General features: G+C 43.4%; 1 protein-coding gene and 1 pseudogene across 1 annotated transcript in view; both read left to right on the top strand.

Annotated features, from left to right (window-relative positions):
* Positions 1-1,863: 1,863 nt before the first annotated feature.
* On the top strand, positions 1,864-8,291 carry LOC129817889 (E3 ubiquitin-protein ligase TRIM39-like; annotated as a pseudogene).
* LOC129817788 (uncharacterized) overlaps positions 4,854-14,846 on the top strand; it is a 29,708-nt gene continuing 19,715 nt past the window's right edge. The window contains exon 1 of the mRNA XM_055873349.1: positions 4,854-4,915. The gene's annotated coding sequence lies outside the window, so the exon portion shown is untranslated. The remainder of the gene's footprint in view (positions 4,916-14,846) is intronic.

The raw sequence follows: 14,846 nt of genomic DNA, 5'->3' as shown, positions 1-14,846 counted from the left end.
AGCTGTTGTATTCGGGGCGCATGTGACTAATACAATTTGATTTGATTTGATTGGCTGAGCTAATGTGTGGACTGGACATGCCGAGAGATGAGTTCTGATTGGTCTGCCATGTCGCAGGCTTCTGTCTATAACATAAGCTGCTCAGGTAATCTACTGATTGTTTAAGGATGTGTATTCCGCTAGCGAGAGTTTTTTTTTGGACAAGGGAGTAAACGGTTTCTGTTGCAACTAAACGTTTTGCGCTCAATCGGACAGAAGACTCATGCTCTCAAAATGTCAGCACCTGGAGACAACACGTTTCCAAGGTGAGCAGGATGATTATGAGATGGGGTTGAGTCCGGACGCCACCAGGCCGCAAGCAAAGTCAGAGGGGAAGAGGAATATTGGGACATGGACACAGAAAGGTGGATTTCTGAGGAGGAATGCAGGAGGAAAAAGAGAAAGAAGAGGTTGAAGAGAATAAGGAAAGCAGGGGTTGGATTTGATGAAGATGGCGATAAAAATGTGGAAGATTGGTGTCAAGTGAAAACAGAGTGAGCCTAGTGCCAAACCAAGTTCTGGAGGTGAAATAGAAGTGAATGAAGTTAAGCGAGGTGGAAGGTGTGGTGAAAATCTCGGAACCCGAGCCTGGCATCAATGGACATGATCAAGAAGAATCTGGTCCAGTAGGAGTGACATTTTTGGAGAAAGTGGATCTTTGCCTTTTGGCGAATCCATGTGGTTTCAGGGAGGGTAAGAAAGGAGTTGGGTGTAGCTGAATCAGTGAAGGTAACCTGTAGTAGACTTGTGATATTTGTTTGTGTTTCTTCTGACCAGAGGGAGCGGGTGCTCCGTGCCATGCAACTTGGATCAAGATCTGTTTCTTGCTTTGCTCTTAGGAACAGGGCCCCATTGTTCAGGGCACCAGGAGTGATTTCTGGGGTAGAGTTAAATGTGGAGGAGGAGCATTTGAAGTTGAACATTCCTGGTGTTTGTGATGCTGCCATTTGGTGCAACACAGACCCGGTGGTGAGCGTGGTGAAACAGAGGAGTCAGTCCTTGAGTTGAGTCAGAGTCTTTACCCGACAAAGTCATGTTAGGATATATCAGTTTTCCTGTTAGAGCTTTTGTACCGAATCCACTGCAGTGTTTCAGGTGCCACGTTTATGGTCATGTTTCAGCAGTTTGTAGGAGGGAGATTCCAAGATGTGGGAAGTGTGCAGGAGGGCATGGGATAGAGGACTGTGTAGCTTTGGTGGATAAAGTTGTGTGTCAACTGTAGGGGTGCTCATGTTGCTGGGGATTGGAAGTGTCTAGTGCGAGAGAGGCAGGTTGAGGTGGCTCGAGTCAGTGTAGCGCAGAAAGTGTCATATGCTGAGGCAGTGAAGAAAGTAGAAGAGAATGGGTCAAGGGTGAGGCATCCTGAGAGGATTCTTGTGAGTAGTAGATCTGTGCTAGAACAGAGGGATAAAGCCGACAAGTGACATATGCTTCAGTAAGGTTGGCTTCTTAGCGTTCATAGCAATGGTTAACTGTACCTCAGAAATGGAACGGAAATCACAGAAAATAGATGTTGTGGTGGCAGCTACAGAGAAGTATTTGGCCATACGAGATTTGACTTCAGAAGAGCTTACACGGTGTGTTGACCTCCCAGGCCGTTAGCATGTTGCAGGAGCAGATAGGTTCAAAGTAGTGTTAGGGGGTAATGGGTTTTTAATGAGTGTAGGGTTAGTTGGAAGGCTGTTTAAAAAATAATAATTGTATCACAAAGTATAATGGGTTTATATTAGTCCAGTTGGGGGCGGTAATGCAACATATTGGATGTCAACCGCCGTTCAACTCCAAAGAAGAAGAATAATAATTTGCTTTATGAAAGATATAGCCATGGAGAACTGCAAAAGTGTTGCTACTACTCTCAAGAAGATTTCTGCCCTGAATTTAGCAGGCGCTATCGAAAAAGATCCGTGGGAAAAAGTTGTGATGGACTGCTTTCTGGAGGAAGATCGTACCATGCTGACTCTCTCTGACTCTGAAAATGAATCAGACGACGAGGAAATCACTGACTTAAAGTAAAAACATTTTCATTCATCCAGACGTTGTAGAGTCTTCTGATGACAGTGATGGGGAAGAAACGGAGATCACAGTGTTGTTATCACGGAAGAAGTTGACTGAGTTGAAATCAGTGGAATGCCCGATGAAAGAGTATGAGAAAGTGACGTGGGAAAAATTCTGACGTTTTGATTGCAAATGTGGACGAAAAGAGTCGAAAAGACGACACAGAAGGCTGTTGTGTAAAACGCCTGTCTCCGGATTACATCTACAAACGAATGGCAACCATGACCGTGAAACATTTCAGATTTTATACGTTTCAAATTTTGTCAGAAAGTCGTTTTCATTGCATGTTAAAGCATACTGTTAGCTACCTAGCTAACATTGAACCTGGCTGGTTAGCTTGAGCTACCTGTAGATTCATAACACCAAGCACAGGTTATACCTGAAGCACGAGGACTTGCAGCGAGTTGTGAACTTCATCAACAGCTACGCAAAGGATAATGCAATAGTATTACCAGGACGCCACCCAGAGGATAATGCAATAGTATTACCAGGACGCCACCCAGAGGATAATGCAATAGTATTAGCAGGATACCACCCAGAGGATAATGCAATAGTATTACCAGGACGCCACCCAGAGGATAATGCAATAGTATTACCAGGACGCCACCCAGAGGATAATGCAATATTATCACCAGGACGCCACCCAGAGGATAATGCAATAGTATTACCAGGACGCCACCCAGAGGATAACGCAATAGTATTACCAGGACGCCACCCAGAGGATAATGCAATAGTATTACCAGGATACCATCCAGAGGATAATGCAATAGTATTACCAGGACGCCACCCAGAGGATAATGCGATAGTATTACCATGACACCACCCAGAGGATAATGCAATAGTATTACCAGGACGCCACCCAGAGGATAATGCAATAGTATTACCAGGACGCCACCCAGAGGATAATGCAATAGTATTACCAGGACGCCACCCAGAGGATAATGCAATAGTATTACCAGGATGCCACCCAGAGGATAATGCAATATTATCACCAGGACGCCACCCAGAGGATAATGCAATATTATTACCAGGACGCCACCCAGAGGATAATGCAATAGTATTACCAGGACGCCACCCAGAGGATAATGCAATAGTATTAGCAGGATACCATCCAGAGGATAATGCAATAGTATTACCAGGACGCCACCCAGAGGATAATGCAATAGTATTACCAGGACGCCACCCAGAGGATAATGCAATATTATCACCAGGACGCCACCCAGAGGATAATGCAATAGTATTACCAGGACGCCACCCAGAGGATAACGCAATAGTATTACCAGGACGCCACCCAGAGGATAATGCAATAGTATTACCAGGATACCATCCAGAGGATAATGCAATAGTATTACCAGGACGCCACCCAGAGGATAATGCAATAGTATTACCAGGACGCCACCCAGAGGATAATGCAATAGTATTACCAGGACGCCACCCAGAGGATAATGCAATAGTATTACCAGGATGCCACCCAGAGGATAATGCAATATTATCACCAGGACGCCACCCAGAGGATAATGCAATATTATTACCAGGACGCCACCCAGAGGATAATGCAATAGTATTACCAGGACGCCACCCAGAGGATAACGCAATAGTATTACCAGGACGCCACCCAGAGGATAATGCAATAATATTACCAGGACACCACCCAGAGGATAATGCAATAGTATTACCAGGACACCACCCAGAGGATAATGCAATAGTATTACCATGACTCCACCCAGATGATAATGCAATAGTATTACCATGACGCCACCCAGAGGATAATGCAATAGTATTACCAGGACGCCACCCAGAGGATAATGCAATAGTATTACCAGGACGCCACCCAGAGGATAATGCAATAGTATTACCAGGACGCCACCCAGAGGATAATGCAATAGTATTACCAGGATGCCACCCAGAGGATAATGCAATATTATCACCAGGACGCCACCCAGAGGATAATGCAATATTATTACCAGGACGCCACCCAGAGGATAATGCAATATTATTACCAGGACGCCACCCAGAGGATAATGCAATATTATTACCAGGACACAAACACTTTGGTGGAAAGCTGCTCCCATCTCATGTGACAAAAGCAGCGGTGTGGAAACGACAACAACACTTGGTATGTAAAAGCACGTTTTGATTATTTAATTGACCTCCAACATGATTGGCTCTTACGTTCTTTATTAAGTGTATTTTCACCTGGAGTTGTTCTTTATTGTCGGCTACTACTTTCACCACTTTTAGTCTTGAAATCTTTGATTGTTTACTACACTACCTTACTCGCTCTGTTTAGCACATGGCCTCGCGTGAATCCTTAAAGAGATCGGTGGAGAAAACGCTTCAGAGGGTGTGAACAATGCTGAATGGTTGTGAACAAAAAAAGTGTAAAAACTCAACCAAAACTTTTCAAGGGCCATTTCTCAAAAGTGGGGTTACAAGTTTATCTAATTTCAAAGCAGCATTACTTTCCCATTGTTCCTCCAATTGCAGTACATGATATGCCATGTTGACTCTCTGGGTCTGCACTTTTATCCAATGTCAATTCTGATGATACTATTTAAGTTGAGACAGGACTGATGTGTTTGCCTTGTCCCACCATTATATTTGAGTCAAAGAGTCAAGCTTTAAAAGTGCCATCAATTTCAGAGGGTCTATCCCTTTAAGAGCAGAAGTCAACCTAGTAGGAAATGGTACAAGGCAGGGAAGGGCTTAGTGACATCACTTTGCTGAAGTGAAACTCAACTGGAAAACCTGAACAAAAGAAGGAAAACAAAGTTGGAGAATCACTGTCTCTTTTCCTCTGCTTGGAAGACAAACGACTTGGGTAAGGAGAGAGAGGGAGAAGAAGCAAACACTTATGCTAAGCTAATACTTGTTTGTTTATGTGATTTATATATATATATATATATATATATATATATATATATATATATATATATATATATATATATATATATATGTTAATTTATTTCACACTAAACCTGTGCACGTTAACCGCCTACTACATGAGTATTCAACTTCAGGAAATATCTTAATGTGCAAGGATTTATATGCGAGAACCTCGCCACATTTGCTTACAATATACAGTGCATTCGGGAAATTATTCAGACCCCTTCCCTTTTTCCACATTTTGTTACGTTACAGCCTTATTCTAAAATTAACTCAGTTGTTAAATTTCCTCATCCATCTACACACAATACTCCGTAATGACAAAGCAAAAACTTTTTTTTTTCATGTTTGCAAATGTATAAAAACATTTTTTTTTAAATATCACATTTACATAAGTTTTCAGACACTTTACTCAGTACTTTGTTGAAGCACCTTTGGCAGTGGTAACAGCATTGAGTCTTCTTGGTTATAACGCTAAAAGCTTGGCACACCTGTATTTTGGGGAGTTTCTCCCATTCTTCTCTGCAGATCCTCTAAAGCTCTATCAGGTTGGATGGGAACATCGCTGCACAGCTATTTTCAGGCCTCGCCAGAGATCTTAGATTGCGTTCAAGTCCAGACTCGTTCCGAAGCCACTCCTGTGTTCTCTTGGTTGTGTGCTTAGGGTTGTTGTCCTGTTGGAAGGTGAACCGTCACCCCAGTCTGAGGTCCTGAGCGCTCTGGAGAAGGTTTTCATCAAGGCTCTCTCTGTACTTTACTCTGTTCATCTTTCCCTCGATCCTGACTTGTCTCTCAGTCCCTGCTGCTGAAAAACATCCCCACAGCATGATGCTGCCACCACCATGCTTCACCGTAGGGATGGTATTGGCCAGGTTATGAGCAGTGCCTGGTTTCCTCCAGACGTGACACTTGGCATTCAGGCCAAAGAGTTAAATCATGGTTTCATCATACCAGAGAATCTTGTTTCTTATGGTCTGAGAGTCCTTTAGGTGTCTTTTGGCAAACTCCAAGTGGGCTGTCATGTGTCTTTTACTGAGGAGTGGCTTCCGTCGGGCCACTCTACCATGGAAGGTTCTCCCATCTCCACAGAGGAACTCTGGATCTCTTTCAGAGTGACAATCGGGTTCTTGGTCACCTCCCTGACCAAGGCCCTTCTGCCCCGATTGCTCAGTTTGGCCATGCAGAGAGTTCTAGGAAGAGTCTTGGTGGTTCCATTCAATTCTCATCGCAAAGGGTCTGAATACTTATATAAATAAGGTATCTATTTTTTATTTGTAATAAATTTGCAAACATTTCTAAAAGCCTGTTTTTGCTTTGCCATTATGAGGTATTGTGTGTAGATTGATAATATATATATATATTAGTATATATCAGTTCCAGTTTCATCCGTCTGGATGAGTTCACTGACCCAGTCACCTTCTCATGTGGACACAGCTTCCGCAAGGTCCGTATCAGTGGATAGTGGGATACCACTGACCTCTGTGAGTGTCCACTGTGTAAAAAATACCTTTTGACAGGAGACCTGATCTCAGCGTAGTAAGGATCACTTCCAAAATGGCTGCTCAGCTCAGGAAGTTGTCTCCGGTTAAAGTCACAACAATCACCCCAGAAGTTGAACTACACCTCCAGGAGAAGTGTCCTGTGATGTCTGTACTGAGGGTGAGCACAAGGCCCTGAAGTCTTGCCTGGTGTGTCTGGTCTCTTACTGCGAGACTCACCTGGAGCCTCATCAGAGAGTGGCAGCCTTGACGAGACACAAGCTGATCGATCCCGTGGACAACCTGGAAGACAAGGTGTGTCAGAGACACAGCAGACCCCTGGAGATGTTCTGCAGGATAGACCTGACGTGTGTGTGTCAGATCTGCACTGAGACAGACCACAAGACTCACAAGACTGTCCCTATAGAGGAAGAGTGTGGAGAGAGGAAGGCTCAGCTGGAGAAGACTAAGGGGAAAGTGCAGCAGATGATACGGGAACGAAAACAGAAGATTCAGGAGATCAAACACTCAGGGGACCTCAGCAAGAGAGATGCAGAGAAAGGCATAGCAGATAGTGTGGAGGTCTTCACTGCTCTGGTGCGGTGCATTGAGAAAAGCCAGGCTGAGCTCATCGAGGCGATTGAGAAGAAGCAGAAAGCGGCAGAGAGGCAGGCCGAAGAGTTTATCAAAGAGTTGGAGCAGGAAATCACCGAGCTACAGAGAAAAAGCACTGAACTGGATCAGTTGTCACACACTGAGGACCAGCTCCACCTCCTCCGGAGTTCTCCATCCCTCTGCAGCCTTCCACCTACCAAGAACTGGTCTGAGATCAGTGTAAACAAGAATCTGTGTGTGGGTACTGTGATGAGAGCTGTGTCTGAGCTAGGGAAGACACTCGATAAAGAGATGGAGAAGTTGCCTGAAATCAAGCTGAAGAGAATTAGGCAGTGTGCAGTAGATGTGACTTTTGATTCTGATACAGCACATCTCTGGCTTATCGTGTCTGGTGATGGGAAACAAGTGAGGTATGGAGACGGAGCACAGAACCTCCCTGACAACCCAGAGAGGTTTAATGCTGGCATCTGTGTCCTGGGAAAGGAGGGCTTCTCCTCAGGGAGATTCTACTATGAGGTGCAGGTAAAGGAAAAGACTGAATGGACTTTAGGAGTGGCAAAAGAATCCATCAACAGGAAGGGGTCTTTTACATTCTCCCCGGGGAATGGATTGTGGACTGTGGGGTTTTGGGATGGGGAGACGTACGAGGCCCACAATAAGAAAGTTGCCGTTCTGTCCCTGAGAGAGAAGCCCCAGAAGGTAGGGGTGTTTGTGGATTATGAGAAGGGAGAGGTCTCCTTTTATGATGTGGAAGCCTCGTCACATATCTACTCTTTTACTGGCTGCACCTTCACTGAGAAAATCTATCCCTTTTATTATACACATGTAAAAAACGAGGCCCCATTGATCATATGCCCTGTAAGTCTGACTGAGTTTTCACCTTAGAAAGCATGATGAAAGCATCACTAAACATAACCAACAATCACAACAACAAAAAATAACCAAAACGTATTTTAGAAAGTTTGAGACCTGACAGCTTCAACTGTATACTACAGTATCTGTGATTTTCTTTTAAAAACTTTGTAATTAGTCTTTGTCATCTTAATTAAAATCAGAACTGTACTCCTAGACACTTTCCTGTTGTGATGCTACAGTTCCTTCATCTAACCCGCTGAGATGACCTGCTATTATTAGATGTGCTTTAGTCACTCAGTGTGAGAGTGAGAAACGGATGGACTGACTGAACACACACACTAACACTTCATCATGACCACACAGTCTGTCGATGTTATAATGGGTGGGCGGGTGGGGAGGGGGGGGGGGGGGGGGGGGGAGTTTGAAGAAGACTTTGCCAAACTAAACTCTGAAAAAAAAAGAAACTTCCTCTCACTGTCAACTGCGTTTATTTTCAGCAAACTTAACATGTGTAAATATTTGTATGAACATAAGATTCAACAACTGAGACATAAACTGAACAAATTCCACAGACATGTGACTAACAGAAATGGAATAATGTGTCCCTGAACAAAGGGGGGGGGGGGGTCAAAATCAAAAGTAAAAGTCAGTATCTGGTGTGGCCACCAGCTGCATTAAGTACTGCAGTGCATCTCCTCCTCATGGACTGCACCAGATTTGCCAGTTATTGCTGTGAGATGTTACCCCACTCTTCCACCCAGGCACCTGCAAGTTCCCGGACATTTCTGGGGGGAATGGCCCTTGCCCTCACCCTCCTATCCAACAGGTCCCAGACGTGCTCAATGGGATGAGATCCGGGCTCTTCGCTGGCCATGGCAGAACACTGACATTCCTGTTTTACAGGAAATCACGCACAGAGCGAGCAGTATGGCTGGTGGCATTGTCATGCTGAAGGGTCATGTCAGGATGAGCCTGCAGGAAAGGGTACCACATGAGGGTGGAGGATGTCTTTCCTGAAACGCACAGCGTTGAGATTGCCTGCAATGACAACAAGCGCAGTCCGATGATGCTGTGACACACCGCACCAGACCATGACGGACCCTCCACCTCCAAATCTATCCCGCTCCAGAGTACAGGCCTCGGTGTAACGTTCATTCCTTCGACGATAAACGCAAATCCGACCATCACCCCTGGTGAGACAAAACCGCGACTCGTCAGTGAAGAGCACTTTTTGCCAGTCCTGTGTCATGACGTTGGCCTGTGGGTAAGGTTTATGATCCCCCCATAAATACCTTTCTCCCTTCCCTCTCTCTTGACTCTACAGAGGGACTCTTGAATAGGCTTTGTTAAACAGAGTCTGGGAACATCAAACAAGTGGAGGGAAATAAACTATATTTCAGTAATAGAACCAGTTGAAAGTATGCGTTGGTACTTAATGAATATAATGTCAGTTCGGTTGTCATCTGAGACATTATGACTGATGTCAGGACGACATAAACTGTATCTGGGAAAGTCTACACATTCTAGTTATCAGATTCACATGGACTTGTTGTGCAATTCAAATGTTTAAATATAAAATTATTTGTGAAAAGATGAATTTTAGCTTACAAATGAGAGAATTGGGTTTTCATAAGATTAGAGCTCTGCTCAATCAGTGGCCCGCCCCTGTGAAGAGACATGGGTTATAAACTATGAAACACACCCTTCTCTCCCTCCACTATATAAGCCCTTGACGAAAATGTAACCTCCTGTTCCGGGTACATTAGGACGACGTTCTGATGTCAGAAGGATTCAGATAATAACTACAGAACAAAGCCAACCTCAGCGTGAGCTTTGGTTGCCAATGGTATGAACTTTGAACTCTTATTCGCTACCGAAGTGATACCTCCTGTAAACGTGGGCTAGGAAAGGACGGACAGAGTATCCCGTCTACCACACAACGACGACACTACAACGTTTCCCGTTCACCACCAGAGACAGTCTTCAAAGGACAAAGGACTCTGTTGGGCAACACGGCCTTCCATCTACCACCAACCTATTGAAACGCAGCTCAGAGTAAATATGTATTGCATTTTCCTTTTCCAAATGGGCGGTAATTTAGAAGGCATAAGATTCTGTATTTACGATAGAGTAGCTGCCTACGGCCCGATAGAGACATCGCTTCTCCCTGTGTTCTTCAGTCTTCCCGCTCTTTCACTCAAACCCAACCCCCTTTTCTTTGTGTAACCAGCCTTTATGACATAATTTGTAATCAATGTATGATTCATTCTGTGTATATGTAATGCTGTCTAATTAGTTAGGTATTTAGAAAATAAATAATTAAAGCCAATTTTGTATTGCTGATTCAACTTGTTAGCCAGGGTTCGTGAAGATAACCAAGAATTTACAACTTTCAGATGAGACTGATATAAAGTGACGATTAATATTGACTGCTATTGATGTAAAATATTACTAGGTCTTTAAGAGTTTATTCGGAAGATAACTGCTCTATAAATATTATTTCGTGGTGCCCCGACTTTCTTGTTCATTACATTTACATGATTAGCTCAATCAGGTAATATTAATTACAGATAAAGGATTTTATAGAATAGCATGTCATATCACTTAATCCGGCATAGCCAAAGACACGACACCTGTCTGGTCCATCTTCATTTTAGTGTTTTTCAGAGTCAGTAGAAAGGCCTCTTTAGTGTCCTAAGTTTTCATAACTGTGACCTTAATTGCCTACCGTCTGTAAGCTGTTAATGTCTTAACGACCGTTCCACAGGTGCATGTTCATTAATTGTTTATGGTTCATTGAACAAGCATGGGAACCCTTTACAATGAAGATCTGTGAAGTTATTTGGATTTTTACGAATTATCTTTGAAAGACAGGGTCCTGAAAAAAGGGACGTTTCTTTTTTTTTGCTGAGTTTAGCTCCACAGGCCACAGCTAATCATGTGGGAGAGAGAATGACTCCAAGACAATGGTAGAAGACACTGTTGAGCATTATGCATGCTTCCCAAATGGCACCTTATTGCATATACTACACTAGGACGCTAGTCGAAAATAGTGCACTATATAGGGAACAGGGTACCATTTGGGACATAAGCATTATATAGTGAATATGTCACACTGTTAAAATTAAGCCGTGGCTGTAAATGCAGTCTCCCACGCTACGGAATATTTATTACCCGTATTAATATTTATAGAAGGCTATACAACCTCTGTCTGTTGTTAAGGATATTGCGGTTGCACAAGCAGGACACAGCACCTACACAATCAGCGTTTTGTGTGATAATGTAGGCTAATCTTTATAGTTGTTGACATATCATAGCCACTAGCCTGAGTTCCTGAAAATGTATGTAACTCCCCACTTGAGTTTTTGCATTGAGGCTAAAAAAAAACCGATCTGCGTTTTAACCACACACAGGCCATACTAACTGTTATTTCGCTTCTCAATGATCATGAAACTACCGCCGGTAGTAGGCTACCTAGCTATTCCACCTCGGGGCAGCCGAACGGACCCTATGTGTATGTGTATAGGGACCGGTGTTGTGCCGAAAATCTCCCCCCTATCAGATCCCCCCCATTTGCGTGAACGCGTACAGCACTCAATTCTTCATTGCTGCGCTTCAAAGCCGCCGTCAGTTTAACCTACATTTCAGTGATCTTCTATGTGTGTCCTTCAGCTGTCAATGATCAGTTAGGCGGCATTTAATTTGATTAGTAATGTCTGCATTTTTCGGTTTGGCTATTTGTTTCAAGTTTATTAGTCTATAAATAAATATCTTTGCCAAAATTCGTCATCTCTCTCCCATGTCTTATTCGACTAGTAGTTTTTCTGAAATGTGTATTGCTTGCCTACATTTTACTCCCTCCTCTATGTTTAATATAACACACATACATTCATTATTCATTTTGGTTGCCTATCCTGACATGAAGTTTGTTCTATAGAAAGTAATTGACTCTAGCCACAAAATTATGGAAATTAGAAGGGGGGGGGGGGGGCTTTCTGGCACAACATCTGTCACCAGTCTGACAATGGGCGAGTTCATTTTGCATCACCCGGCGCGATATTATTTCTGACGTCGTTTGTCAACTACTGCTTTAGACTGCATACTATGTGATGATAATCTTAATAGTGATGCTGACATATTGTAGCCAGAGTGACGGAAAAAACAAACTAGTCAATGTTTGCAATGATAATGAGAAAATAATCCCTTGTATGTTGACTGCCTGCATGTGTCTTGCTTGTGTTTGATATGCTTGCCCAAATACACTGTTTGGCACGTACAAAAAAAAACGTTTATGATCATGTCTTTTGTGTACAACATGATAGCAGCGTGTAGCCCAACGCCTATCCTGAAAAAAATAACATGAAATCACGCTTGAGACATGGAATGCATAGTTGGAACATGGCAAACATATCTTTAGAGTACAATATGAAGTTTCCCCATACATGTCAGTGAGAGGGAAGCACTTGTTACCGTTTCTCCTCTCAAAATCTGATTAAAACCTTACCTTAACCAAACTGCTAACTTTATGCCTAACATGAAATTAAGATCAGAAAACATATTCTTTTTTTAATGCATTTGTACCATAATGCTAATTTGACTTTGTGGCTGTGGTAACTAGTGGAAACCGGGGGAAGCGGCAGCAAAGCACTGGGAGCGCTGAGCAGAAGCCACTGTACTTAACGCACATGCGTAGATATCAACGTATCAATATCAACGGCAAATCGGGTTCCAGAAAATCTGGGACCGCAGTCACTCCAGTTGAAATTAAGTTCTTGAACACCAAAAATAAATTAACACCTAAACTAGTGGCAACTGAGCTGCCACCAACTTGAAGGAGAAGAAACATTTTCTGGATTATTGAAACACCTCATCCTGTGATGTTTTGAAACATTACATGGTGTGTTGTAACACAACTTAATCCAGTGTTGAGCAACACCTTGCCAGGGACTGGGAGCACTACCGGAAATGGTTGAAACCACTATTTTAGTTCAGTGCAGAATTAGATCCCTTCAGTTTTTGTGTCGTTTCCTCACTCTAAAGCTTCTAAACACACTACTGGTTAGAGCAGTAACCGAAAGGTTGCTGGATTGAATCCCCAAGCTGACAAGGTAAAAATCTGTCATTCTGCCCCAGAGCAAAGTAGTTAACCCACTGTTCCCCAAGCGCCGAAGACTTGGATGTTGATTATGGCAGCCCCCCGCACCTCTCTGATTCAGAGAGGTTGGGTTAAATGCGGAAGACACATTTCAGTTGAATGCTTTCAGTTGTACAACTGACTAGATATCCCCCTTTCCCTTTTACCATTATGATGTTTTGAATCCTGTCTAGTGCAGAATTAGATCACATCTTCTAGGGTATTTTAATATTTAACATTGACTTATGTATCTGCCACTGGAGGTTGGTGGTGCCTTAATTGAGGAGGACAGGCTCATGGTAATGACTGGAGCGGTATTAGTGGTATGGTATCAAATACATTTATTAATTTTAATTGAACCTTTATTTAACTAGGCAAGTCAGTTAAGAATAAATTATTGTTTATAATGACGGCCTACCCCGGTCAAACCCGGACGACGCTGGGCCAATTCCGAGCTGGCCATGGGTGCACCTGAGCCACACTCAAGGTACTAAATGATATCATAACCACCATCGATAAAAGACAGTACTGTGCAGCCGTCTTCATCGACCTGGCCAAGGCTTTTGACTCTGTCAATCACCGTATTCTTTTCGGCAGACTCAACAGCCTTGGTTTCTCAAATGACTGCCTCGCCTGGTTCAACTACTTCTCAGATAGAGTTCAGTGTGTCAAATCGGAGGGCCTGTTGTCCGGGCCTCAGGCAATCTCTATGGGGGTGCCACAATTCTTAGGCCGACTCTCTTCTCTGTATATATCAACAATGTCGCTCTTGCTGCGGGTGATTCCTTGATCCAACTCTACGCAGACGACACCATTCTGTATACTTCTGGCCCTTCTTTGGACACTGTGTTAACTAACCTCCAAACAAGCTTCAATGCCATACAACACTCCATCCGTGGCCTCCAACTGCAAGTAAAACTTAATGCATGTTTTGTGATGCACGACCAGCATCACTACTCTGGACGGTTATGACTTAGAATATGTGGACAACTACAAATACCTAGGTGTCTGGCTAGACTGTAAACTCTCCTTCCAGACTCATATTAAGCATCTACAATCCAAAATTAAATCTAGAATCAACTTCCTATTTTGCAACAAAGTCTCCTTCACTCACACTGCCAAACATACCCTCGTAAAACTGACTATCCTACCGATCCTCGACTTCGGCGATGTCATTTACAAAATAGCCTCCAACACTACTCAGCAAACTGGATGCAGTCTATCACAGTGCCATCTGTTTTGTCACCGAAGCCCCATACACTACCCACCACTGTGACCTGTACGCTCTCGTTGGCTGGTCCTCACTACATATTCGTCGCCAGACCCACTGGTTCCAGGTCATCTATAAGTCTTTGCTAGGTAAAGCTCCGCCTTATCTCAGCTCACTGGTCACGATAAAAACACCCACCTGTAGCACGCGCTCCAGCAGGTATATCTCACTGGTCATCACCAAAGCCAACACCTACATTTGGTCGCCTTTCCTTCCAGTTCTCTGCTGCCAATGACTGGAGCAAATTGCAAAAATGGCTGAAGTTGGAGACTTATATCTCCCTCACTAACTTTAGTCATCAGCATCTGAGCAGCTTATCGATCGCTGCAGCTGTACATAGTCCATCTGTAAATAGCCCATCCAGCTACCTACCTCAACCCCATATTGTTTTTATTTACTTTTTTTGCTCTTTTGCACACCAGTATTTCTACTTGCACATCATCATCTGCACATCTATCACTCCAGTGTTAATCTGCTAAATTGTAATTACTTCGCTACTTATGGCCTATTTATT

The sequence above is a fragment of the Salvelinus fontinalis genome, chromosome 20 (assembly GCF_029448725.1).
Source record: "Salvelinus fontinalis isolate EN_2023a chromosome 20, ASM2944872v1, whole genome shotgun sequence".
Classification (NCBI taxonomy): Eukaryota; Metazoa; Chordata; class Actinopteri; order Salmoniformes; family Salmonidae; genus Salvelinus; species Salvelinus fontinalis.
This window is presented reverse-complemented; position numbering and strand designations above follow the sequence as displayed.